This window comes from Euprymna scolopes, chromosome 16 (genome assembly GCF_053919585.1).
Source record: "Euprymna scolopes isolate OS-2025 chromosome 16, ASM5391958v1, whole genome shotgun sequence".
In the NCBI taxonomy this organism is placed as follows: domain Eukaryota; kingdom Metazoa; phylum Mollusca; class Cephalopoda; order Sepiida; family Sepiolidae; genus Euprymna; species Euprymna scolopes.
In genome coordinates this window covers 144882535-144895960 of record NC_136497.1, presented here as the reverse complement: position 1 = coordinate 144895960, position 13426 = coordinate 144882535, and the positions used below count along the sequence as shown (strand labels likewise).

At 26.4% G+C, this 13426-nt stretch overlaps 1 protein-coding gene across 2 annotated transcripts in view; it reads left to right on the top strand.

Annotated features, from left to right (window-relative positions):
* The first annotated feature begins 481 nt into the window (after positions 1-481).
* The window catches only part of LOC145296147 (uncharacterized), a 28712-nt gene continuing 15767 nt past the window's right edge, over positions 482-13426 (top strand). For both annotated transcript variants that reach the window (XM_080142344.1, XM_080142343.1), the window contains exons 1-3: positions 482-578; positions 6701-6764; positions 7382-7445. The gene's annotated coding sequence lies outside the window, so the exon portion shown is untranslated. The remainder of the gene's footprint in view (positions 579-6700; positions 6765-7381; positions 7446-13426) is intronic.

Genomic DNA, 13426 nt, shown 5'->3' with positions numbered 1-13426 from the left:
AACAAATTTTAAGTAAACAAATAACATTATGTCAGGAAAACAACACAGCTATCGTTTCGGGAAAACATCTAATTCGTGTAACTAATATTGTCGGCTTCTGTGGTGGAATTTTTAAAAGAAATCATCCCAGCCATATGTGTGAGTTTATAAGAAATGAACTAACAAACAGACGAAGTTCTTTTTTTATATAATAGAAATAAAGAGAGAAATCATAGAAAACGTATTAAAGGTAACAATATCAGATGAGATATAATAGTACAGATAGATATAGATAGTTAATTAATGTATTAAAAAAATATTTAAGAATAAAAAAAATAATTTAATCATTTTTCACTTAAATTAAAATTTAAATAAATTATATTTTCGCTAATTGTTTTCTAGGAAGTGAAAAAGATTTCGTAGAAAAATCAAGTTTCATTATGTATTTATAAATCATCCAATCAAATTGCTTCCAATTTATGAAACGTCACACATTTTTATAAACTTTCCTTACTTTTATCATTTATATTCAGCAATTCAACCAGCCAAACGTGTTTCTTCTACAAGTTTCTAACTTTAAATATTAAAGACGATAAAATGTAAGTAAAATTCTATTTTAAAATATCACTTTAATTTTAATTTTTACATTTTATGTTTTTATTAATACAGGGTGACCCAAATAAAAACGAAAAACATAGAAAGTATATCTAGAACATAGGATAGTCTTATACAGGGTGACACCCCCCCCAAAAAAAAAACGCTAAATGGAGGCCATCTAGAACATATGCTGTAGAACGGTGAAAAAAAGGCCAAAGGCGCTAGTGTTTTGATGTGATGTCTTGAATAAAATAAACTAGTTATGACCAAAGTTTCATTTCATTCGGACAAAACACTAAGAAACGGGACATAATTAGAGTTGGGGCACATTTTTTTGGGTCACCCTGTATAAGCAATATCGATTTTTCACTAATTTATATCATTTTTTTTAAACTGATGTAACCGATAGTAATACGAAGTTTATTTATTTATTTATTTATTTTTGTGGAGGTTTAACCTCAAAATGATTATAATGTTTTCTAATCAATAAAGACTGGCTATGTTATGCTATTTAACAAATTTTAAAAAGTGATTTAATTTCAGAATTTTATTTCCAAACAAAATATTTAATTGTTTAATTTAACAGTATATTTTAAAGGATGAATTTCTTCTTCAATTTTGACCATTTACATTTTTTTTTGTTTTACCTTCGGCCTGTTTCAGATAAAAAGGGCGTTTTCATCTCCGTCGTTCGGTCTGTGTTTGAACCGGACAATCATAAAATATCGTTGCTATTTATTTCTTTGATTGTCTTCTTTAAATTTTTTTAAATCTAATTTTACGATCCTACGTTTTTATTTTCGAGTGAAAAATAGTTTTCGTTAATCCCAACACAAACCTTAAGTGCGAGTTGGCAAGAAAATTTGCTTCCTACGCGCAGATTTTTGAGCTATTTCTTTATATATATATATATATATATATATATATATATATATATATACAGGGTTATTCAAAAATCAAGAGACTTTATTCAAAAACCAAGAGACTTTATTCAAAAATATAAAGACTTTATTCAAAAATATAAAGACTCTATTCAAAAACCAAGAGACTTTATTAAAAAATCAAGAGACTTCATAATTTCATTTATTCAACACCTGTTATTACTTGGTAGATTAGGTCCCACATTTTTCTTATGAGATTTTCAAAAATTTGCACATCCTCCCCATTTAAGTTTTCCAAAACATTACCAACATTAATTTTTAATTCTTCCTTAGTAACAGCACGAGGTCTTATGGCCGAGTATCTAGACTTAACCATACTAAAAACATTTTCTATAGGGTTAAGGTCGGGGCTGTAGGGGGGAAGATATACAACTTCAATCTGGTGAGATTCTAAAAACTCTTTAACAACAATTGTCTTGTGGATTGGGGCGTTATCCATTACTAAGACTACATTTCTCCTTAAAACACCCTCATTAACAGCCCCGACGAGAAACTCAAGAAACCTCTCCCCATTAAACGATCCATCAATCAGTTTGTAATAGGATAAGCTGAACTGTGAAATAATACAGCAGGCTGATAGGTTTTGTCCTGTAGAAGGGGGCACATAAGTAACTGGGCTTACACCAATTTGCGAATATCCATAATTTTTGGATGTGTGCAAATTAAAGCCTGTTTCATCCAGAAACAAAACTTCGCGGTTTCAATATCCCACAAAAGCCCTGGCGTATTCTCTCATTTTTTCACGGTGATTATTCGTGTTAACGACAGCTGCCTTCCTCTTCAGCCTTTTTCTTGTTAGCCCCGCTTCCTTCAAAAGTCTGCAAACGGAGGTTTGATTCGGGGTAAATCCAAATTTTTCTTCAAACTTTGTTTGAATCCCTTTTTGAGTTAACGACTGCTCTTCATTAATAATATTTTTAACCTTGTTTACCAAGTCAGGATGCTGTGTTGTAGGTCGCCCTGATTTTCTATAATTCTCAGAATAAGAGGAATCTGGATTTTCTCTTATCTTTGAAACTGTTTTATACACAGTAGACTTGCTCTGTCCTGTCATCTGCATAATTTCCGTTGCAGGAACATTTTGCCCAACAAGCCTTTTTATTAACTCAAAAAGAGATTCATTCATCATTACTCTGGGTTTCTTGTTAGCAGAACCATCCGAGTTCATATTGTTCTCCATACCTTGATTTGATTCTACCATTAAGGGTAAAATTTAAAAATAATTTCTTTTTATATCTGAAAAAGTCTTTATATTTTTTAATAAAGTCTTTTGATTTTTGAATAAAGTCTTTATATTTTTGAATAAAGTCTCTTGATTCTTGAATAACCCTGTAAAAAAATGTCCTTTTCTGTAATTATGTATCCATAACGTTATCACCGATACTAAACCCGAGGTTTTTTTTCATTTTATTTTTTTTATTTTATTTTTTTATTTTATTTTTTTATTTTATTTTTTTATTTTGTTTTTTGGGGGGTTAACCCTTAAATTCTGCCAAATTATAATAAAAGGGCGTGGCTGTTTAATAAATTTTAAGAAGTGGTTTTATATCAGATTTTTGTAAAAACAACTGTAGCATGTTAATCGCTAAAATAATATTCTATTTTGCTTTTAAAAATCTTCTTACAAAAATTGTATAAAAATAATTTATGCAAGCAAAGTCCGTATATTGGTTCAGGGAATACGGCTATGACTCTCTACCTATCGCTCTTCCACGAGACATTAATGAATTCGTTGTTGCTCATCAACTACGACCCCATTAACGCTGTTTTCTAAAAATGTTTGATGTTTTGAAACATTTTTCTTTGCAGATCCACAAACACTAGCGTGTAGTTTGTTTTTTTGTTTTTTTTCTGTCCGTGCAGTGCCCGTATTGGGCAATTGTTCTGCCAAGCATAACGAAATATGAAACCATGAACGGAATTTTGCATCAGTCATCTTTTTTCCATGACCTTGCAAAAGGGAGGCGCTTAAGTGGGTTTTCAAACTTTATATATATATATATATATATATATATATATATATATATATATATATATGTATGTGTGTGTGTGTGTGTGTGTGTGTGTGTGTGTACATACGTGTGTGTGTATGTGTGTGTGTATGTGTGTGTGTGTGTGTGTGTGTGTGTGTGTGTGTGTGTGTGTGTGTGTGTGTGTGTGTGTGTGTGTGCGTATACTAGCATTCAGCCCTGCTTGCCCGGGTATTTGGAGGTGTATTTTGAGCTAAAAGAAAGGCGTCCATTTTTTTTTAATTTGACCCCTATTATGACCCCTTAACATTTATTGTTTTGGGCCTAAATCAAGTTATTAAGTTAGATCCATGTCCAAGTAACCTATATCTAAAATTTCAAGTGTTTAGAGCCCAAATTGTCGGAGGAGTCTGGTAGAGTTCTCAAAGGTCAAATCGTTGAACTTTGACCCCTTAACAGCCAAATTTCTGGCCAAAAACCGATCACAAAGATTTTCCCAAATCTCAGTACCCTGTATATCAAATTTCGAATCTGTAGACTTAAAATTGGGAAATGTACACACAGAGAAACACACAGAGAAACACACACAGACACGTTTACTTTTATATATATATATACATATATATATATATATATATATATATATATATATATATATATATATATTTAACATTAAGGGGAGATAGATATATATAAATACCCGTTCACATACACTTTTTTCGTAATAAAGTTAGAACCTAGAATTAAATGGAATCGAGCAATTGCATCGACAACGGACAACGCCAGACCCGAATTGGGTTTCGATGTCCTGCATCTCACCAGTGACGTGCTCCGGCATAGATGTGTAGATGTGATATCGTCGGCCTGCATACTTGCAGTACCTTAGTTGTAACAGACGCGTTACTTGTCACATCGTACAATGGAATTAGATGCAGAAATATAAATTAAAATCGAGGCATGGCCAATAGATTGCACCGTGGACGGTATGGTTGGATCGCCAGTACTGCACGCTTCATATGTGCGACGACCCGGGTTTGCGCCTATGTCCGAGCACGTCACTGATTAGATGCAGTACATCGAAACCCAATTCGGGTTTGACGTTGTCCGTTATCGATGCAATTTCTCGATGATGTGGGGGTAGGAAGAGGGGGGTACTTTAAAATTCGAGTCTTAATGTTAAAGTTTTTGGCGTCTCGTTGGTGAGATGATTTCTTGATAAGTATTTCTTGACCTGTTGGGTGTTCGCTTACGTTCGGAGGCGGGGGGGGGCTATGATTCTGTTTATTTATTTGGTTTTTATTTGTTGTTAATTGTTTGGAGAGGGTTAACTAGTGGCGCACGCGCGAGCACACATCTGCGCACGTACACACATATATACTTAAAGAAACGTTCACATGTACACATACATCTCCGCTCTGGCGTGCAAATATATGCACATATGTGCGCATACATGCATAGACACCCGCGCCGCTACCGCTTACGTCAAATTTTCCTTAAGGTGCTAAAATTGAGTATGTGTGTGCAAGCATGGATGCGCTCATACACATGCATAACATTAAGACTCGAATTATAAAGTAACCCCCTCCTCCTTCACCCACATATTCCCCTTCCCCCTCCATGTTTCCCTATGCCCTAAGCCACACCAGAAATGAACTTCCCAGACCCTCCCCCACAAGTTCCTTAAACTCCAAAACTAAAACATTACCGACATACCAAAACAAACAAAACATCATATCAAAACACTAGGGTCTTTGGCCTTTTTTTCTCCGTTGACTGTAAAATGCTCAGAAAAACAATTGAATGTCGTTGGCCTTCGAGACAAGATCAAAGTGTAGTATCTGTTCCGGCAGATACTGCAAGCAAAGACCAGATGTGGGGGCAACCCCACATACCTGACCTTTAATCAGCTCCCATTTCCCACCTCTCGGGAGCTGGTCCCCTTTTTCCCTTCCCCCTCCCTTCACTCCTCACATTAAAAATTGGCCTTGTGCCTAATTTGCTCGGTGGGGGAGCAAATAAATACCATCTGTTCCGGCAGATACTGCAAGCTATGACTAGCTATAACTAGCTATGACTAGCAAAGACCAGATGTGGGGGCAACCCCACATGCCTGACCTTTAACCAGCTACCATTTCCCACCTCTCGGGAGCTGATCCCCTTTTTCCCTTCCCCCTCCCTTCACTCCTCACATTAAAAATCGGCCTTGTGCCTAATTTGCTTTGTGGGGGAGCAAATAAATACCATCTGTTCCGACAGATGCTGCAAGCTATGACTAGCAAAGACCAGCTATGACTAGCAAAGACCACATGTGGGGGTAACCCCACATATCTGACCTTGGTCACTGAAGGGGCAACCCTTCATACCAACAGTTTCTAATCCAGCTCCCATTTCCCACCTCTCGGGAGCTGGTCCCCCCTTTCCCTCCCCCTATCTCCACATTAAAAAACAGCCTTGTGCCTAATTTGCTCAGTGGGGAAGCAAATAAATACAATCTGATCTTCAAATGCTAAAATTCAATGTCTTGTTCTCTGTCAGAGGAGGAGAAATCCTTAACGACTGAGACAATTTTTATTTTTGTTCCTTTTCTCCACATTAAAAAACGACCCTGGTGTCTAACTCTGTCCCGTGTAAATAGGAACAATTTAATGTCCTCTTTTTTTTTTGGGGGGGGGGTCACCCTGTATAAGCAATATCGATATTCACTAGTGTATCTTATGTTTTTTATATCACCGATAGTAATACGAAGTTTATTTTTTATTTTTATTTATTTTTATTTTTTATTTATTTTTTTATTTTTATTTATTTATTTATTTATTTATTTATTTGCGAAAGTTTAAGCTCAAAATGATTATACATTCTTCCAATTAATAAAAAAACAGGCGTGGCTATTTAATGAATTTTAAGAAGTGGTTTAATGTCGGAATTTTGTTTCAAAACAAAATTATTGATTGTTTAATTTAGATAGATATAGATCGATAAATTAAGCATTTAAAAATACGTAAGAACAAAAATATTTCATTTTTGTCTGTCTTTATTTGAATTGAACTTTAATAAACAGTATTTTCGTTTATTGCTTACAGGGAAGTTAAATATATTTCGCAGAAAAACCCAGTTTCATTATCTATTTATAAATCATCCAATGAAATTGCTTCAAAGTTATGTGACGTCACACATTTTTACTAAACTTGTTTTACTTTTATCATTTTATTTCAGCAATTCCAGCAGCCAACCTTGTTTCTTCTACAAGTTTATAATAATCTATTAAGGACGATAAAATGTAAGTAAAATTTTATTTCAAAATATAACATTAATTGTTAGAAGTTTTTTTTCCTTAATACAAGCAATATCGATATTCACTAGTGTATCTTATTTTTTTTTTTAATTGATATCACCGATAGTAATACGAACTGTATTTTTTTATTTATTTATTTTTATTTGTAATATATATATATATATATATATATATATATATATATATATATATATATATATATATATATATATCGAGAAAGTTTAAGCTCAAAATAATTATACATTCTTTCCAATTAATTAAAACGGGCGTGGCTATTTAATGAATTTTAAGAAGTGGTTTAATTTCGGAATTTTGTTTCAAAACAAAATTATTAATTGTTTAATTTAGATAGATATAGATCGATACATTAAGCGTTTAAAAATATGTAAGAACGAAAAATATTTCATTTTTGTCTGTCTTTATTTGAATTGAACTTTAATAAACCGTATTTTCGTTTGTTGTTTACAGGGAAGTTAAATATCTTTCGCAGAAACCCACAGTTTCATTATCTGTTTATAAATCATCCAATCAAATTGCTTCAAAGTTATGTGACGTCACACATTTTTACTAAAACTGTTTTTACTTTTATCATTTTATTTCAGCAATTCAACCAGCCAAACGTGTTTCTTCTTGAAGTTTATAAAAAATTATTAAAGACGATAAAATGTAAGTATAATTTCATTTCAAAATATCACATTAATTGTTAGAATTTTATTTTGTATTTTTATAAGCAATATTGATTTATTGTAAAATGGTCCTGAAATTTATAGCATGTGTATACAAAATGTTTTTTTTTCTGCAATTATGTATTCACAACGACATCATTCGATTTTTTCGTTTATTTTGTTGTTGTTTTTTTAGCAGGGTTTTAACCCAAATATTTTTCCTATTAAAAAAAGGGGGTGGCTATTTAATAAATATTAGAAGTGATTCCATATCTAATTTATATTTCAAGACAACATATTCACTTTTTTTTTTTACATAGACGTCACCACTTATCAAGGCCGATAGGCCACTCAAGGATAAGGGTTAAAGAGTGTAGAGTAGTCAAAAGGACAATATAGTAATCGATAGTAATGGAAGTTCGGTAAATTTGTTAACTTAAGTGGAACGGCTCATCAAGAACTTGTTTACGTTGGACTTGAAGACAACCATATTATAGACAGCTGGAAAGCAGGAAAACGGAAGACAATTCCACAGGCGTGCAGTTCTAAGGAAGAAGCTTTGATCATGGAATCTATGTTTAGGTTTAGGCACAGATAAAGAGTGGGGAAAATTATTGATAATGTTTTCAGCTAGTCTAGTGTTTCTTGTGAAAGTTTGGCGAGGGAGGACCATAGATTGAAGCTCAGTCGAACACTTTCCATGAAAATAACGATAAAGCAGAGACAAACTCACAACATCTCTTCTGTGAGACAGAGGTTGCAGCGAAGAGAAAAGGACATCTCCCACCAGGCCCCGAAGTCTATTTTGAACCCTATCAAGGCAGGACAAGTCTTTCTTCGATTGTAGCATGTTGACTCTTTAATAATATTCTGATTAACTCCCAAATCTTTATTTTAAAAAATCCGTATTAAAAGAAATCTGCATTCAAAAAATTCATATTTAAAAAAAATCCGTATTGAAAAGAATCCATATTAAAAAAATCCATAGCAAAAAAAATCCATATTAAAAAAAAATCCATATTCAAAATAACTCCGTATTAAAAAGACTCTATATAAAAAAACATATTTAAAAAATCCGTATTTAAGAAAACCATGTTAAAAAAAAACGTATATAAAAAACTATGACTCTAATTTATATTATTTATTGTTATGACTCCAATTTATATTATTTATTGTTATGACTCTAATTTATATTAATTATTGTTATGACTCTAATTTATATTAATTATTATTATGACTCTAATTTATATTATTTATTGGTATGACTCTAATTTATATTAATTATTATTATGACTCTAATTTATATTATTTATTGTTATGACTCTAATTTATATTATTTATTGGTATGACTCTAATTTATATTAATTATTATTATGACTCTAATTTATATTAATTATTGGTATGACTCTAATTTATATTAATTATTATTATGACTCTAATTTATATTATTTATTGGTATGACTCTAATTTATATTAATTATTATTATGACTCTAATTTATATTATTTATTGTTATGACTCTAATTTATATTAATTATTGTTATGACTCTAATTTATATTAATTATTATTATGACTCTAATTTATATTATTTATTGTTATGACTCTAATTTATATTAATTATTATTATGACTCTAATTTATATTATTTATTGTTATGACTCTAATTTATATTAATTATTATTATGACTCTAATTTATATTATTTATTGGTATGACTCTAATTTATATTAATTATTATTATGACTCTAATTTATATTATTTATTGGTATGACTCTAATTTATATTATTTATTGGTATGACTCTAATTTATATTAATTATTGTTATGACTCTAATTTATATTAATTATTATTATGACTCTAATTTATATTATTTATTGGTATGACTCTAATTTATATTAATTATTATTATGACTCTAATTTATATTATTTATTGTTATGACTCTAATTTATATTAATTATTATTATGACTCTAATTTATATTATTTATTGTTATGACTCTAATTTATATTAATTATTATTATGACTCTAATTTATATTATTTATTGGTATGACTCTAATTTATATTAATTATTATTATGACTCTAATTTATATTAATTATTGGTATGACTCTAATTTATATTAATTATTATTATGACTCTAATTTATATTATTTATTGGTATGACTCTAATTTATATTAATTATTATTATGACTCTAATTTATATTATTTATTGTTATGACTCTAATTTATATTAATTATTGTTATGACTCTAATTTATATTAATTATTATTATGACTCTAATTTATATTATTTATTGTTATGACTCTAATTTATATTAATTATTATTATGACTCTAATTTATATTATTTATTGTTATGACTCTAATTTATATTAATTATTATTATGACTCTAATTTATATTATTTATTGGTATGACTCTAATTTATATTAATTATTATTATGACTCTAATTTATATTATTTATTGGTATGACTCTAATTTATATTATTTATTGGTATGACTCTAATTTATATTAATTATTGTTATGACTCTAATTTATATTAATTATTATTATGACTCTAATTTATATTATTTATTGGTATGACTCTAATTTATATTAATTATTATTATGACTCTAATTTATATTATTTATTGTTATGACTCTAATTTATATTAATTATTATTATGACTCTAATTTATATTATTTATTGTTATGACTCTAATTTATATTAATTATTATTATGACTCTAATTTATATTATTTATTGGTATGACTCTAATTTATATTAATTATTATTATGACTCTAATTTATATTATTTATTGGTATGACTCTAATTTATATTAATTATTATTATGACTCTAATTTATATTAATTATTGTTATGACTCTAATTTATATTAATTATTATTATGACTCTAATTTATATTATTTATTGTTATGACTCTAATTTATATTAATTATTATTATGACTCTAATTTATATTATTTATTGGTATGACTCTAATTTATATTAATTATTATTATGACTCTAATTTATATTATTTATTGGTATGACTCTAATTTATATTAATTATTATTATGACTCTAATTTATATTAATTATTGTTATGACTCTAATTTATATTAATTATTATTATGACTCTAATTTATATTATTTATTGGTATGACTCTAATTTATATTAATTATTATTATGACTCTAATTTATATTATTTATTGTTATGACTCTAATTTATATTAATTATTATTATGACTCTAATTTATATTATTTATTGGTATGACGCTAATTTATATTTATTAATTTTATGACTCTAATTTATATTATTTATTGTTAAGACTCTAATTTATATTATTTATTGTTATGACTCTAATTTATATTAATTATTGTTATGACTCTAATTAATATTATTTATTGTTATGACTCTAATTTATAATATTTATTGTTATGACCCACAATTAATAATATTTATTGTTATGACTCTAATTTATATTATTTATTGTTATGACTCTAATTTATATCAATTATTGGTATGACTCTAATTTATATTATTTATTGTTATGACTCTAATTTATAATATTTATTGTTATGACCCACAATTAATAATATTTATTGTTATGACTCTAATTTATATTATTTATTGTTATGACTCTAATTTATATTAATTATTGCTATGACTCTAATTTATATTATTTTTGTTATGTCTCTAATTAATATTTATTGGTATGACTCTTATTTATATTAATTATTGTTATGACTCTAATTTATATTAATCTTGTTATGTCTCTAATTAATATTTATTGGTATGACTCTAATTTAGATTATTTATTGTTATGACTCTAATTTATATTAATTATTGTTATGACTCTAATTTATATTATTTATTGTTATGACTAATTCATATTATTTATTGTTCTGACACTAATTTTTATTATTTTTTGTTATGACTCTAATTTATATTATTTATTGTTATGACTCTAATTCATATTATTTATTGTTATGACTCTAATTTATATTATTTATTGTTATGACTCTAATTTATATTATTTATTGTTATGACTCTAATTTTTATTATTTATTGGTATGACTCTAATTTATATTATTTATTGTTATTACTCTAATTTATATTATTTATTGTTATGACTCTAATTTATATTATTTATTGTTATGACTCTAATTTATAATATTTATTGGTATGACTCTAATTTATATTATTTATTGTTATTACTCTAATTTATAATATGTATTGGTATGACTCTAATTTATATTATTTATTGTTATGACTCTAATTTTTAATATTTATTGGTATGACTCTAATTTATATTATTTATTGTTATGACTCTAATTTATATTATTCATTGTTATGACTCTAATTAATATTATTTATTTTTATGACTCTAATTTATATTATTTATTGTTATGACTCTAATTTATAATATTTATTGGTATGACTCTAATTTATATTAATTATTGTTATGACTCTAATTTATATTAATTATTGGTATGACTCTAATTTATATGTATTATTGTTATAACTCTAATTTATATTATTTATTGTTATGACTCTAATTTATATTAATTATTGGTATGACTCTAATTTATATTATTTATTCTTATGACACTAATTTATATTTATTGGTATGACTCTAATTTATATTAATTATTGTTATGACTCTAATTTATATTATTTATTGTTATGACTCTAATTTATATTATTTATTGTTATGACTCTAATTTATATTATTTATTCTTATGACTCTAATTTATATTATTTATTGTTATGACTCTAATTTATATTTATTTGTATGACTCTAATTTTTATTATTTATTGTTATGACTCTAATTTATATTATTTATTGTTATGACTCTAATTTATATTATTTATTGGTATGACTCTAATTTATATTATTTATTCTTATGACTCTAATTTATATTATTTATTCTTATGACTCTAATTTATATTATTTATTGTTATGACTCTAATTTATATTTATTTGTATTACTCTAATTTATATTATTTATTGTTATGACTCTAATTTATAATATTTATTGATATGACTCTAATTTATATTATTTATTGTTATTACTCTAATTTATAATATGTATTGGTATGACTCTAATTTATATTATTTATTGTTATGACTCTAATTTTTAATATTTATTGTTATGACTCTAATTTATATTATTTATTGTTATTACTCTAATTTATAATATGTATTGGTATGACTCTAATTTATATTATTTATTGTTATGACTCTAATTTATATTATTCATTGTTATGACTCTAATTTTTAATATTTATTGTTATGACTCTAATTTATATTATTTATTGTTATGAGTCTAATTTATATTATTTACTGTTATGACTCTAATTTATATTATTTATTGTTATGACTCTAATTTATATTTTTTATTGTTATGACTCTAATTTATATTATTTATTGTTATGACTCTAATTTATATTAATTATTGGTATGACTCTAATTTATATTATTTATTGTTATGACTCTAATTTTTAATATTTATTGGTATGACTCTAATTTATATTAATTATTGTTATGACTCTAATTTATATTAATTATTGGTATGACTCTAATTTATATTATTTATTGTTATGACTCTAATTTATATTATTTATTGGTATGACTCTAATTTATAATATTTATTGGTATGACTCTAATTTATATTATTTATTGTTATTACTCTAATTTATAATATGTATTGGTATGACTCTAATTTATATTATTCATTGTTATGACTCTAATTTATAATATTTATTGGTATGACTCTAATTTATATTATTTATTGTTATTACTCTAATTTATAATATGTATTGGTATGACTCTAATTTATATTATTTATTGTTATGACTCTAATTTTTAATATTTATTGTTATGACTCTAATTTATATTATTTATTGTTATTACTCTAATTTATAATATGTATTGGTATGACTCTAATTTATATTATTTATTGTTATGACTCTAATTTATATTATTCATTGTTATGACT